Source organism: Silene latifolia, chromosome 7 (assembly GCF_048544455.1).
Source record: "Silene latifolia isolate original U9 population chromosome 7, ASM4854445v1, whole genome shotgun sequence".
NCBI classification, from domain to species: domain Eukaryota; kingdom Viridiplantae; phylum Streptophyta; class Magnoliopsida; order Caryophyllales; family Caryophyllaceae; genus Silene; species Silene latifolia.
In genome coordinates, this window is record NC_133532.1 from 90,741,518 (window position 1) to 90,757,907 (window position 16,390).

Here is a 16,390-nt window from a genome sequence, read left to right on the forward strand (position 1 = left end):
TGTCAAAATTCGAGGGTAGCACGAAAAATTTACGTAAAATTTAACTTGCTGAGTTTTTTTCATTAAAAATGAGCGCATCACAGGGAAAAATATAGGAATTATAATAATTTAAAGTCACATGTACAAATAATGTGAAATTTTTGAGAAAAGAAACGATAAATCATAACAAAGAGAAATCAGTTGAGGAAAATAAACGATTCTTTTGTACGATAGTCTTTTTCGTGTTTTTTGGGTAAAAAAGTGACTACTTTTTGGTTAATAGTGATCACTTTGGGGAAAAAAGATCCTTAGTTATAAAAAGCGGTCATTATTTTATCAAAAATGGTCACATTTTTCATATCGCAGGTACGACGGTTATACAATAGAATTTGCGTAGAAAAATATACGAAAAAATGAGTAGATGAGAAATGAAAATAAGAAAGTCGATAAACAAAAGAAATAAAAAAATGTTAGGAAAACACAATTAAGTTTACTTTTTGGAGAATATAGTTTGCTGACTTCAGCAAAAAAATGACGTCAAAATCATTAGTCAGGAGGTTAATATCGAAAATTTAATTTTTTCGGCCAAAATAATGTTTTTCCCGCAAAAATTTGTAAATCATGTAACATTTATGTAATTAAATAGTACTAAAGGTACAATTTGAAAAAAAAATAAATAAACTTAAAAGAATTCAAAGTGCTAATTATATCAACAAAGTTAACATTCAATTTCGGTGGCAAATCAAAAGAACTCTACAATTAAGCGTGCTCAGGTGAGAGTAGTGTTTGGATGGGTGACCTCCTGGGAAGCCTCTCCGATGCTCACAAATGCATGACCGGTAAAACCAAATAACGTTCAAATGAATCAAGTTAACTAGCGAAACAATTACCTAGATTGTCACGGTTCCTTATATGATAAAACACACATTGTGAAAAATAAATAAATTATTTTACATTTTATTTATTTAATTTTCATTTATATTGTTTGCCACATGAATTATTTTTTCGCCACGATAAATTTCTTTGGCCACGAGAGTTATTAGCCAGAGAATCCGTGGCCAAAAATTAAATAATAGCCACGTTCTTGTTTTTTCCGTGGCTATCTCTTTGCCACAGCCACTTCCGCCACGGAAGGTATTCCCGTGGCAGACTTAGCCACGGAAATTTAGCACTTGCGCCACGAATATAGACGTGGCCCAAGTGCTCATTTGTAGTAGTGATAATAATAATTACGATAAATAAAATTACAATAATTAAAATTACAATAATTACAATGATTATTTGATCTACGTCAAAAGCACGCTCAAAGACGGGATTTCGAAGAAGAAAATAAAAGGAAAAACAAAATTGGAATTAAAATACGAAAATACGTCAGATTAGAGGTGATAGTACGAATAATAGTTGATTTGAACCGTAATTAGGAGCTACGTCAAAGCGAGAGAGAGAGTTCAGAGACAGAAACCAACCCAGAATAGGCGCAGCATCTGCTACGTCCTCTGGAAGAGGCGCAGCACTTCAAGCGTCTGTTCTTGAGCTAGGTTCTGACTGTGAAAGTCAGACCCCCGGGTTACTTATTGTTCGTTGGTTGATTTACATCGATTATTAGCATACGACTCAAGTAGAAGTGTTTTAAGCAGGTTAATATATTCAAGATCATCATAAGTCCGATTAAAAGAATTAAAACGGATTATTTCAACGATTTTAACAACTTACAAGGTCGGGATCGATTCTTATATACAAAATTCGAATTTTAAGACGGTTGAAAGCAAAAAAGAACAAAGTCTGAAGAATAAAGAGAAATATGTACAAAAGAAGAATTTCAGGGACTTAATATGAATGAATCGAGTCTCTTAAATCCGGGTTTGAATTTAATGACGAAAACCCGCAAATATTGAATATAAGGGATTTAAGTTGGAAAATTATCGAAACTGATTTAATGAAATAATTTTGAAACTGAAACTATAAAAGATTTGAAGAAATGAAGAGAAAAAAACGAAAGAAAGAAAACAAGCAGTGGCACGAGGAAGAAGAAGAGCAGCAACTGATAAGCAGCCACTGGAAGAGGCGCAGCAGATGCTGCGACTATTCCATAAGGCGCATCAGTTGATGCGTTTCTTCTCGACGTCATATCGCTGTTGTTTTTATCAAAACAGTTTGAAACTTGACTTTTGAAAATGGTTTGAGCATATTTATGATATAAAATCTTATATTAATTATAATACAGAAATAAAATAAATAAAATTGGGATTTTACACCCTCAGACTTACATGTTAGCGTCGCGAGATTTAACTAAATCGCTTTTTAGTGGTAACTCGACTCGATCTATGCAAATATGAAAGTGCCCTTGAAAAAGGATTTAAAACAAATTGATTTAATTGATTGTGTAGTGGTCAAATTGGTCGGTCATGCAAACGTGACTGGTACTCAGAATGATCTGAGCTTACGTGGTCGATTGATCAAGCACGTAGGCGTCGAAAAGCAAGAGCGTGGTCTTAGAATGCAAAGGGAGAAGAGAAGGGCGGACACTCGCGTGCCAAATATGGAGGCCGAAGGTCTTTATTTATACTAAACACATGAAGAAGTTTAGGAATTACACGAATTTTGGAAACAAATCACGGAAATATTCTGAAAAGCGTGAAAAGAGGGCTAGGGAAGAGGCGCAACACCTTCTACGTCCTTTCCCCAGTGGTTTCCTCCTCAGCAAGAAAGATTTTCGCATTTTATTATGGATTTTCGGTAGATCTATACTTATTAATTCCATAAAACACAAAATACGGAAGATATTTACTTAAGATATTGATTTTAATTTAGGAATAAATATCCAAAGAATTCTAGAACATTCCGGAATATTCCGACTTGGCATTTAATCAGTTTTTAGAAAATGAATCGGTTTTTGACCCGGACTCCAAATAAACTCTAATTACTGTCAAAACGACCGTGTTAGCACGTAGATGACGGCCAAGGGGTTGACTCGAGTGTTTGAGCTATCACCTGTCGATGAACTTATGAACTGTCATAAAATCATTCCGTGTATCAAACATGCGGCCCAATCATCACTGGGTGGTTGGCGGGAGGTGCAGAAATGAGGTATCTACAGAGCCCCCACTTTGACTGAGGCTTGGACAAGGCAAAAGTCAAAGTATAGCCATCAGGTCAATCGAAGATTACAATCTGACGACTATTGCGACGCGAGGCGGCTCAAGGGGTCTGAACCAAGGACCTGTCGTCGGGAATATTTTAGAGTCTGTCGACTATCGGGGAGGGTTGTTTAAAGCCCATTAGACGATGTAAGGAAGCTTGCCAGCCATAAGAAGAGATCATACCTGAGACACCCCTGGGTAGCAGGACGTTGGAAGAAACTGCTGAGGAATCTGCTCGCGTCGGTCTCAAGTGAACTCTGTTTCCGAGAAATACGTGGGCTATGAGCGGCAACGAACTCTCGCTGGGGAACATATTGATGACTCCGAGAAATAAATTGTCAACGACACGCCCTTGGCATCGCTGAGGAGGGAAAATAATAGATCGACAACGACACGCGCTTCGCATCGCTGAAGAAAAATAAAGGTATAAATCGACAACGGCGCGTCCTTAGCAGCGCTAAGGAGACACGAATAATAGATTGATGACGACACGTCCTTGGCATCGCTGAAGAAAATAAAGGTGTAGATCTACAACGGCGCGTCCTTAGCACCGCCGAGGAGGAAATCCGCTCGGGTCGTCGCAAGTGAAATCCCGATAAAAAGGAGAAACCCATGAACAGTATTTAGCGATCATGAACTCTTGTTGGCAAACCAAAATGTCGTGGTTGTCTCCAGTCTGTTGAAGAAAATGCTAATTCAGATGAAGAGAACGCCCAAAAAGAGAGCCATATGTTGAGGAAGAGGCGCGTGAAGCCCGAGCCCACAAATAACGAACTCATAACGAATTTTTGAGGAAACACACTGAGGAAGAGATGCAGCAAAAGCTGCGACCTTTTGAAGAGGCACAACAAGTGCCGCGTCCTTTCCCGAGCTCGTCCCTGTCTGGGTAAAAACCCGACGAAAGTCGTGTTTTGTTTTTCATTTCAAAACACAAAACATTTTGTTTCTTCATAAAAATCAACCCAATTCCGTCAAAACTTGATCAAATCTTGCCATAAATCATGACTAACCAAGGTATGTGTCTTGTTCTTGCTTTAATTTGCATTTGAGCTTGATTTTTGGGTCGAAAATTAGGATTTATATACATTCATATTGAAAATTTGGGGCTTTCGTCCCAAATGGATTTGCCTCATGAAATTGACATTAGAAATGAGTAATTGGCCATGTTAGGAACATAACCATGTATCCCTTTCGAATTTTCGTCAAGTATTAAGGATTTGAGGGCGAAATGTGACGGTTTCTCTACTAAACCATAAAACCCTTGGAAAATGGCCTTAGGCTAGCCCATTTTGGATGAAACTTGATGTTTTGGAACCCTTGAGTAATGGGTAAACTTGCTATCATGCCGTATTTTTTATTTGTGACAGCTTCTCCGGGACACTTTTGTATGGCATAGTTGCCATTGTAGCGAAATGCTGCCGAAATTTCGACTCAAACCCGCAATTAGGCTTGAACTTAGATTCTTCTTGACCTATACTACCACGTCTGTGGCTAGGCTTTGGAAAATTTGGCCAAGGATGGCTAGAAACGCCGCTTTTAGACGCTTGAAATGCTTGGAAACGCTTGAAAAATGCTTAATATTGCTTTGTTTTTTTCGGCTTGTAGAGGAGATTCCTTCTACGTCGGAGAGAGACCCCATGGAGACCGATGTTGAGCCTTCTATAGTCTAGGAGATAGAGGAGGAGGCCGTGCGGAGGGCCAATTTGGGACGAGGCGGCCGTCAGCTCGCAGGAGCGCCGAGTGGGCAAATAAATAGGATGGTAGGCATCTCATTTGGGCAGCGGAGAGCCACTTGTCATACAGGATGGTGAGGAGTATGGTAAGCCTTCAACTTGTCACTTCTCATTCATTTACTTCTCGTTATTTCCTTAATTATTCATTTCTTATCATTTCCTTGTGCTTAAGAAAGCTTTCTTTTGAATTGACGCAGGAGGCCGGGAACATGAGGTCCTTCTTCGGTTACACGATGATGATGGACGTTTTCAGGAAGCTGTCGAAGGAGGAGAAGGCTATCATCGAGCAGTGAGCCTTCAGTGCCTTGGTACGAGGCTGGAGGGAGATCAAGGAAAGGAAGATTCAGGCCAACCTTTGCCTGATTCGAGCCTTTCTTAATCGGTTCTGGGACACGACCTCGACTTTTCATATGCCTTTTGGAGAGATCGGGGTCACTTTGGAGGACTACGACATGCTCTCGGGCCTGCCGTGTGGAGAGGAGTCGCTGGTGTGGTCGTTGACGACCATGAGAGTACACTCGGCCGAGGCGAGGAGTGTGATCGGCTGGAACCTGGCCACGGGTACGGCCCAGGTTCCTGGTTTGGTGCCGAGTACCTACGTCAGGAACTACTTCGACGGTAGGGTTCCGGCGTGGGTGAGGATGGATGGACGCATGGTGGCTCCACCACCTTGTACTGCTGAGCAGCAGGCTCGTCTGTGGCTATGGTGGTTCTTGTCTTCGATTTACCTCGGAGACAAGGGGGAGAGGCTGTCGACGAAGCTTCTCCCGTTCCTTTCTAACTTGAGTAGCCTAGGTCGTTGGGACTGGGTTAATCCTACTTTTGCGGACCTCACGCACTACATGAGGGCCATGGTACGTCCAGAGTTGATGGAGAAGGGGACTTCTTCTGCTACTGTCGGTCCTGGACTTCTGTTGGAGGTATGAACCTTTCTTGCAAATATGAAAGATCATCTTTTTTTCATATATGAAAGATAATTTTTATAGAAAATGATTTGTAATCATTATCATTTTACCTGCAGGCATGGGTGTACTCCTACTTTCCTGGCTTCGCGCCCACGAGGGTGGCTGACGTACCGAGGGCATACCCTATCATGAGGGACTGAATCATTTGTCGTCGGAAGAGCCATCGGTCTTCCTACGACGTTTGTCGGAGGGGCGTGAATGTCCTGAGCTTAGACAGCGTAAGTGTCTTTGTTCTTCATTTCATCTTCTCTTCACTTAGAGACGATCATAGGAATCACCCCTCATTTTCTTGCTTTAGTGGGTGCCCCGGCCTTGGGAGAGATACTCTGGGGCTCCATCTTTTGTGGCCGAGGTTCTCCATCCTCAGAGTTCGAGTCGGTTGCTGCTGACGATGCCCATGGGGCCCGTGTGGTACTATGGTGAGCGTTTGGCTCGGCAGTGCTCCCGCGACGGTTTTACGGTTCCCATCAATCCTCCACGGACGATGTTTAGGGAGCCTTCAGAGGCTGAGAGGACAGTGGACCTGGCTTGTGCGAGTGGTGACGCTCTCCTTCTTCCTGGCAAGGTGTACGCCGAGTTTGTTCGCCGGAGGTTAGCGTACTGGCCGATCGTGGTAAGCATACATACTTGTTGTTTTTGATAAAACTGATAAATGTCGAATGATCACCAAAATAAAGAATCATTTTAGCTTTCCAGAAGATCGAGGTGGCGGGAGTCGATCCCCCAACTTTTCCAGAGACACTGAGTACACCGACTCGACGGGCATGCCGGCGATCTCGGAGATCCGGGATTTTAGCAAGGCGGTGACCGACGCTGGCTTGGACGAGTGGCAGCATATCGTGAGGAGGGTAAGCCCCCAGCTTTGGCTGTTTTTGTATTTCATGCTTTATTAAATAGGAATGCTGAAAGGATTCTATAACCCTCTAATTAAACACTTTTATTATTAATTTACTTTACTCTTTAAAATAGATGTAGATCTTATGCATGCATAACAAATTATAAATAGAAGGTAAGAAAAAAAATCCTTACAATATAGAAATCGGATTTTTGGGGCACAAGTAAGAACACCTTTCTTACTTGTTCTTGATCTCAAAATAAATGGATGATTCCTTTTGTCCCAAATGTATGAGAACCTCCTTTCAATTGCACCAAGACAACCCCTTAAAACTACTAAATAATTAACTAGATTAGTTTAGTAGCTAACCTTAAAAATGATCTAATATTATTTTGTATTACTACTTCTAGTAATTTATATATTAGATTTTAGAACAATTATTTTTCTAAAACTTATTTTAGAGAGATAGGAAGAAAGTAAGAAGTGTGGAAAATGTAAGAATGAATCATGGAAAAATAAGAACAATTCTTATTGTGTAAGGAGGGGAGAAAACCGGCGGCTCCTTAGAGGGGAGAGGAGAGCCAATGCATGCTTATACCTTTTTAGAATTGTTCTTATCTAAATAAGCTAGGGTGTAGATTAGGTTAGAATGTTTAATCATTATGTTTTCCACTAAATAAAACAATTAAACCAAATCATCCATTTCCTCTCATAAAATGGGTTGCCCCATGTAAAATGGAGTCCATTTTATTTTTGTCAATTTGTCATTTTGTCATATAATGTGTGACATGTGACATGTAACATGTTATTAATAATATTAATGCATATTTAACAATTAAATATCATTACATATATTAATTTAATTATATACAAAAATTGACTAGTAATTCACAATTACAAGTAAATAAAATGGTTCATGTTAATATAATCTACAACACATTGCATTTATAATTAACCGTTCATTCATAATTTAATTGTTTCATAAAACAAAGTTTTAGTAATATAACATCTTAATTACTAAAACGAATCTCATTTAATCGAATTACAACAAGATTCATATTCTTACTCACATTCATGAATTGTTCCATTATAAGGAATTAATTCATCTGTATCAATATACAATTAATTAATTTTATCTATTAAGGGGATCGTCATTAAATTGTGACCTTAAGGGATTAACTGATCACCACCGTGCAAACGACAGTATTGTCAAAATTTAGTCAGCCAATTATTACCGATTAATGTTGACCAGTTGACTTATAAAATGAATCATCCCTTTACGTATTCTTATTATGACTTTCAATAATGTGATCGCACTATTGTTGAGGACACATACTCCAACAATCTCCCACTTGTCCGAGACAAGTGTGCGTCACCAATTCTCTTGTCCTATTACTATCTCTCACTCAATGCAAGATGTCTTGCAGGTCGCCCGTGCAAGTGATCATATCAAGAGTGGTTTCATTGATCTGGAGAGTAAGTGTCTGACCGGAATTATCTACCGTAGATACCTTCCGAGCGTGGCCACGCATTTTCAGTTCACTACTCCTCGAGTGGCCCTGAGATTTTTAAATAACCCTGACAAGGGGGTGGACAATTCCTATCGCACTATTCCTTTTGTTTAGCCACAGCTCATCATGACCCAAGAGATGCCCATTTGACCTCATTTACGAAAGTCGTAGAGCATAACTCAAAGTCACTCAGAAACTGTGCCAACTTGGGCGAACAGTCTTTTAGTCAAAGAATTGACTCAAAAGAATACTATAGTAGCTCTTGCCACGACCAGGCTATATATGAATTACCAGAACTCTATAAGCGGTTACTGCCCGATAGAGTGTCCCTTACAGTCTGCCTATGTGATCGACTAGTCATCTCTTATGATCATATGGCACTTGAACTTGCCATCAATCGCATCACACTCTAGTCACTTGGAGACGTCACCTCATATAAGTGACTACGGGCCAATACTATGTTAATCCAGTTCACTTAAATAGGGTTCAATATTGTCTCGACAACCTATTTGGAAAACAAAGTATTATAAGAAAAGAGTTTTGAATAAAACTCAAACGATGAATGTATTATCATATACGTAAAATTGATACAATATCAATTACTACATAATCTATAATCCATACTTAATATTGTATACAACTATAAATCTCAACTCAATTGAAATGGCATGACTTACCATGCTAAGCCTATGAGAAGGCTTTGATAAGTAAGTCTTAGCAACATTTTGCACTTTCCTAACCTTACTATATAATTTTTTCCTTTGTTTTATATAACCTTTATAATAAAACTTTTGAGTACGTGTCTAAATCCAATCTAGACATAGGCTTCCGAGCCTTGAGTAGCTCCCACTGATCTCACAGTGAGTAGGGATAGGACCTTGGGTTATTGGAACGAACTACCATAGTTTCTCCAATTTACAAAACCGAATCCTAATATCATTCCTTCCTTCTTGCATATCTCATTACTGCAAGTTTACTCAATTTCCGTTGTGTATATCACATTGTTCAACTGCCTAGGAAGTTCCTACCAGATATCCTCCTTAAATAATATAGCCAAGATGGTTCTCCAACCATCCTTATGTGTTTAGAATATGGTTTTTTGTGTAACTTATTGCACATAAATCCAATGATTATTTCTACACACTTATCCTCTCTAATCTATCACTATAGATTCGGATACTAAAGATGTCTTGCACCTCTTCCTAGTCTCCCAATCACTTCTTCACGGAAGAGAGTATTGCCCCATCATTCTCAATGAATAATATGTTATCAACATATGCGACATAGAAGATATATCATTAGTGTTTCTTGAGTACTCTAATGGATAGACTAAATGGCTATATAGTGACTTTCACATAAATTCGATTTATAACCTTTCGTCATACTCTAAGTATACGAATTTTAAGAATGGCGATACATCTTAGCTTAATGAATTAATCCCATAGCGGAAGCAAGTGGATTCAATTTCTACATGTTCAATACCTTTGATCATGTCTAAACTCTTATCAATATAGGAATATTCATTCAACGCTAATAATCTCTTAGAACCATCTTTATAGGTCTGGATACCTTAGAGACGTATTATTCCTCTCCTAAATCTTTCATCATTCACAATGATCAATATGTCCCTTACATATAAGACTATTAATACCACATTACTCCCACTAAACTCCATGTATAAACATAACTACTCGACAATTCGAGACATGTTTATCACATGACCCATTACCAAAACATAAAATTCAAATCTTTGACACCTACTTAAGACTTCCTCTTAAGTTCGCATCCTACCTTATGATAGTTGCGATTTGCAAAACTCATGCAAGATGATTTTAAAATCCAACTTATATCAAATCATATCCGAAAACAATGAAGTGTTGTTGTTACGTGCAAAACCTTTGCCACCAGCTAACCAAGCTAAATAAACATTTTCATGTTTATACTCGTTGAACCTAGATAAAGCATCTTAAAAAGTTACAGGTTTGTTACTTTCAAAATAACATAACTCCTGTCCACTTAGGTTTCGAATAAATATTAACTTATTTTGACCAAGAAAGAACATCTTCCTACGTCTTATTCTCAGTTTGTGGCTCTTGAACATTTTCTCCCACTCTGTCTATAAGAAATAATCCTCTTTTCTTTAATAGACAACATCACGAGCCACAAACCCTTTGTTTTCGTGATTATGTAGGAAGAGAGACCACATGTTCACTATCGAAACAAGCTACAATTTAGGTACCATGCCTAACCATATCTCATATGAAATGTAGATGACTGCTTTAATTATGTTTTGTTTTAGTGGAAATTTAAATACAAGACAAATTTTTAAAACAGAAACTACCTCCAACTTTATTGTAAAGATTTAATCATATCATAATGAAAGTGAACTTGTGATACCATATCACACTCCTTTTGGTGCATATGAAATTGTTCACTTTATTGTTCCTTATTTTAACAAAGTACTAATACTTTGGTTTCATAACCTCTAGGTTTTGATACCTTTTAAACATTTATTTGAACTCATTCAAAGAATTTCTCTTCTAATCTCATTAAGTGGATACCAAGTATCTACCTAGTTCGTTGGTAGAACAGATGAAGAAGTAATAACCTTTTCTGATTGAAATTGTATTCGACCATACACTTAAAAGTGTAAATAGGGCGAATATCTTGCTCTATTCATAATTCTTTTCTAGAAAGAAGTCATGAATTAATCTTGCTTTGAATACAAGATTTGCACACACCAAGAGATTCCCAATAAAATGGTTTGGGACACTAGTCAAAACTAGTTTCTAAATGCAATTTTCAATCAAGAATTGAGAAATGATAGGGGTCACCAATTTGAGTCTTGCATATATGACACTTATTTTTAGTTTGAATATAATTTCCTTGACTTGTATGGTCTCACCATAAACTTAATCGTGGCATATAAGGGCACAACACTTGTTTTAATTGCACAATAGTGAAACCCTTTGCGTTTTTCTACAAAAACTTGAATTATATTCTTATTTAGAGTTGGTGTATATCATAACAATTATTCAGATAAATTTCTAAATACGAAACTAACACAATTACACTATAACACTTATATGTCCATGGATGAAATGACAACTACCATAGTTCCATTCATGTAAATTTCTGAACTTATTCTTGCTAGTCGTCGTACGATTATTGAATGTTTGGATTCTAAGGATTTACAAAACCCTCGGATAGTGTTATGAACACATCCTCCTCTAAATACCCATTTAGAAAGGTGGTTTTGACATTCTTTTGCCATATTTCATAATCATGAAATGTGGCAATTTCTAACTTGATTCACAGATTTGTATCAAACACTCATGATGTGATAATTCGCAAAAATGCAATGTCAATGTCATTGATTTTCAAGAACGAATATGTTGGAGTCACACAACCAACTTCCTTGATCTTTACTTATTTGGGGTTTGTATCTATTTTAGTGTCTAACACCTTCTCTTTCGAGCCTAGTTCTATCCATAACAATTAAGATAGATACTTACTTGTTATTGTTCCCACTCACTTCAAGAATTTCTACTTGATGAAGACTTATCTTCATAAAAATTTCTAGTTAATCCTTCACAAAGATGAACTTTATTGTGAAATTTGGTCAATCAAAATTTCTAACAAATTAATTTACCAATAATACATTGTCATGTGCTTAACAACTTAAGTGCTTGATGACAAGTGTTTAGTTTGAGCAATAAGACTTTTGAACCATTGATGCATAGAAGAATTATCAAAACATATTTTTGACCAATCTTTACCTCTAGTCATATTTCTTCACAAGAAATCATGCATAGGCATGTTAGGAATTTTAAGATGCTAATCTTAAATTTGCATAGGATGATTCCTATCGAGTTCTATGGAATAGAACGATTCTTATGAAGCTTGTCCATTACCTATGATACGGTTCATTGGAGGATTTAGAAAGAGATTCTATTTGTCATTAGTAATAGTGGTTTAGCGGAGACTCGTGTTACAATCGAATTGATATCATATGTTAGTAGGAGCGATAATAAAGAACAATATTAAACAACAAAATAATGGGAAAAACAATATTCATCGTAAAAATATGAAAAACATTTTAGCATGTTTTAGCATTTATATAATGACCTCCACCCAATTATATTAATGATTCCGAGACCCAAATTCATATTAACTCGGGCACGGGAAACCGATACATCCCTCACTAATATAACTCGGTGGGTTAACTCCTTAACCGATTCTACAATTAGAACTCTCGGTCGATGAAATTACGTTAAGTTCATCTCTAGCCTCGGAACATAAGACTAGTCTTCATGTCCCGTTGAGACCAACCAAATTTCGCGTGTAATAACTTGTTATTACCCCACTTACCCGATGAAAAATGAAAGTACCACGGGAAACCGAATCTACCCCAAATGTCAAAGGGATTCATGGGTCCTACTATTTGAAAAGGCTAATCTCAATTTTAAATATGTGAAAGGTCTTCTCGATTGATTATCTATCACCTTTTATGTGAACTATATAAGTGAACTACGATAATTATAATCGACACGGTCGAAAAACGATTAAATATGCATGTGTAATTATGGCAATTTGGCAATGCATGCAAACATATAAAGCAAGCAAATAAAGTAAATTAAATTTCCTAGTATGGCCTTTCCTAAAATAGAAAATTTTATATTCTATTACATATATTCGGAAACCAACTCCATTGGTCCCTTGAATCTTCATTTGACACGCCTCCCAAGGACACACACCGTCTTGATCAGAACTCCTTTCCGAATGGCAACGCCTTTGGGAAACTCCGGAATTCAAATAATTAAATAATAAAATGTACATAGTACTTCCTATTATACATTTGTATATATAAACCGGTTTTATGGTTATTCGCTATTTTTAACTTATTAAAATCACAAAATAATACTAAAATTAAATTTTAATCCAAGTTAATTATCCTAACATCTTAGGACTCAAAAATTAGTCATTACTCAATTTTTGACAATAATTCAACTTGTTTTAACATTTATGCTCATTTTTTACCTTAATATCACAACCTTTTATGAATAAATCCAAATTAAATTACAATAATTTCAAGTTTGAATTTTAAATTTTTGAACATTCTAGAATAATTCTATGACACTCATAATGTCAAAAATCGAGGTTAAAATTTTCGAATTTATTTCGAGAAAAATATAGTTGCAATTAATCGGTTTTATCAAATAAAACATCTAAAGCATATGAAAATTAATCTAATCAATTTTACAACTTTAGATCTGATATGTGGAATAATAATGCAACCAAAAATAATTTTCTCATGCCATGTATTTCTTTTTCGCTATTTTTGCTAAAATAGTCACTATTTATGTCATTTTACACCTAAAAATTCATAAATCATGCAAAATGAATCAAGTTCATCTTAAATTTTACAAATAGTGAGTAAAATATGCATGTGACAACATACTAAAATTTCATGGCCTGTTTTGAAATTTAACTAATTTTAACAATTTTTCCTCCATTTATGTCATTTTTATCTCATAAAAATTATAAATCATGCAAAATAAATCGAATTTATACAAAATTTTAAATAAAATAAGTAAAATATGTATGTGAGGACATATAAAAAATTCAAAGTTTGAAACTTAGTCTAACTATTTTTAGCATTTTAAACACCATTTTATACATTAAAATGTAATAAAATTACTAAAAATCATTAAAATGAGCCAAAAATTACCATAAATCATCAAAATGACCTAAATTCATTTTAAAACCAGAATATATGACATGAAAAAATTTTCGTGACTTAATCATATAAATTAGAAATTTCTAGTTTTAATTTCGTCGGAAAAAATAAGCCGATTATGCATGCAACAACCAAAGCTCATGATACCACTTGAAAGGATTCTATAACCCTCTAATTAAACTATTTTATTATTAATCTAACTTAATCTTTAAAATAGATGTTGATCTTATGCATGCATAACAAATTATAAATAGAAAGTAAGAAAAATGATCCTTACAATATAGAAATCAGATTTTTGGGGCACAAGTAAGAACACCTTTCTTACTTGTTCTTGAGCTCAAAATAAATGGATAATTCCTTTTGTCCCAAATGTATGAGAGCCTCCTTTCAATTGCACCAAGACAACCCCTTAAAACTACTAAATAATTAACTAGATTAGTTTAGTAGCTAACCTTAAAAATGATCTAATATTATTTTGTATTACTACTTCTAGTAATTTATATATTAAATTTTAGAACAATTATTTTTCTAAAACTTATTTTAGAGAGATAGGAAGAAAGTAAGAAGTGTGGAAAATGTAAGAATGAATCATGGAAAAATAAGAACAATTCTTATTGTGTAAGGAGGGGAGAAAACCGGTGGCTCCTTAGATGGGAGAGGAGAACCAATGCATGCTTATACCTTTTTAGAATTGTTCTTATCTAAATAAGCTAGGGTGTAGATTAGGTTAGAATGTTTAATCATTATGTTTTCCCACTAAATAAAATAATTCAACCAAATCACCCATTTCCTCTCTTAAAACCGGTTGCCTCATGTAAAATGGAGTCCATTTTATTTTTATCAATTTGTCATTTTGTCATATAATGTGTGACATGTGACATGTAACATGTTATTAATAATATTAATGCATATTTAACAATTAAATATCATTACATATATTAATTTAATTATATACAACAATTGACTAGTCATTCACAATTACAAGTAAATAAAATGGTTCATGTTAATATAATCTACAACACATTGCAATTATAATTAATCGTTCATTCTTAATTTAATTGTTTCATAAAACAAAGTTTTAGTAATATAACATCTTAATTACTAAAACGAATCTCATTTAATCGAATTAAAACAAGATTCATATTCTTACTCACATTCATGAATTGTTCCATTATAAGGAATTAATTCATCTATATCAATATACGATTAATTAATTTTATCTATTAAGGGGATCGTCATTAAAGTGTGACTTTAAGGGATCAACTGATCACCACCGTATAAACGACAGTAATGTTAAACTCTAGTCAGCCAATCATTACTGATTAATGTTGACCAGTTGACATATAAAATGAATCATCCCTTTACTTATTTTTATTATGAGTTTCAATAATGTGATCGCACTATTGTTGAGGACACATACTCCAACAAATGAATTTGCTTGTATCTTCTCTGTATTTGAATGAAGGTACACATGCCATCATATATACAACCAAAAAGAAATGTACATCAAGATACAGGCTCTTGCCTAAAATGACATCCAAAACAAATGTACAAATGTACAACAAACAGCCACCAAACTAGTCCTGACGACCCCTCAGCTCAGCCACTGTCGTCTCAAGGGCAGCGATCTCAGCATCTATGGCCTCGAGCTCTCTCAGCAAGCGAGCCGTCTCCTCCAGGGACTGCGCTAGCTCACGCTCCAAGCCACGCTCCCTCTACACAGAAAAAATGGAGCGATATTTTACTGTTTTTCCCTTCACAAAGTTGGAAGTAAAAAAAATAATAAATAAAGAACATGTACGAAAGGTTCATACCTACCGCCTCGAAACCAACGCGCGGGTGCGCGCGACGCGGGTGCGCGTGGCGCGGGTTGCCCATGTCCACAGTTTGGCGACTCCGTCGGGGATGATACACTTATGTGTTACCCAGGGTGAAACTTGAATGAGGTTAGGGAATAGTTTATATGAGACAGTTGTTGATTTTCATTACTCGACCTTCCTAGGTCGTTTTAGCCAGCCTTTCTGGGCATAACCCAACCCATTCGACCAATCGTCCCGTCTGGACGGTCCAAATTCTTATCTGGGTCTAAAGATGGATAGCGATTGACGTCAACCATACCACGGTACATACTCATGTTTGTATCAAGAGCTTTCACTACTCGAGGAAATGGACTAGGAACCGACCTTACTCATGTTTGGCACGGACCTCTCCACAGACTAGGGTTTGATTGCTTGGTATGGCAACCCACCTTTTAAGCGAAAACCCTTTAAATACACTCAGCATACCGTTATAATGCCCATATGTATGTTTGTATCCTATTTGTGATCACCATTTTGTAAACAAAACTATGACGAAATTTTTTAAAATAAAATCCATTTCAAAATGTAAACATTTTCAAAATGGCCTAAGGCAGCGCAAAATAAGCCGAAACTCTGTCCAAATGTCGAGTCAAACTTCGGGCTTCAAACCCATTTCAAAACTCACTTC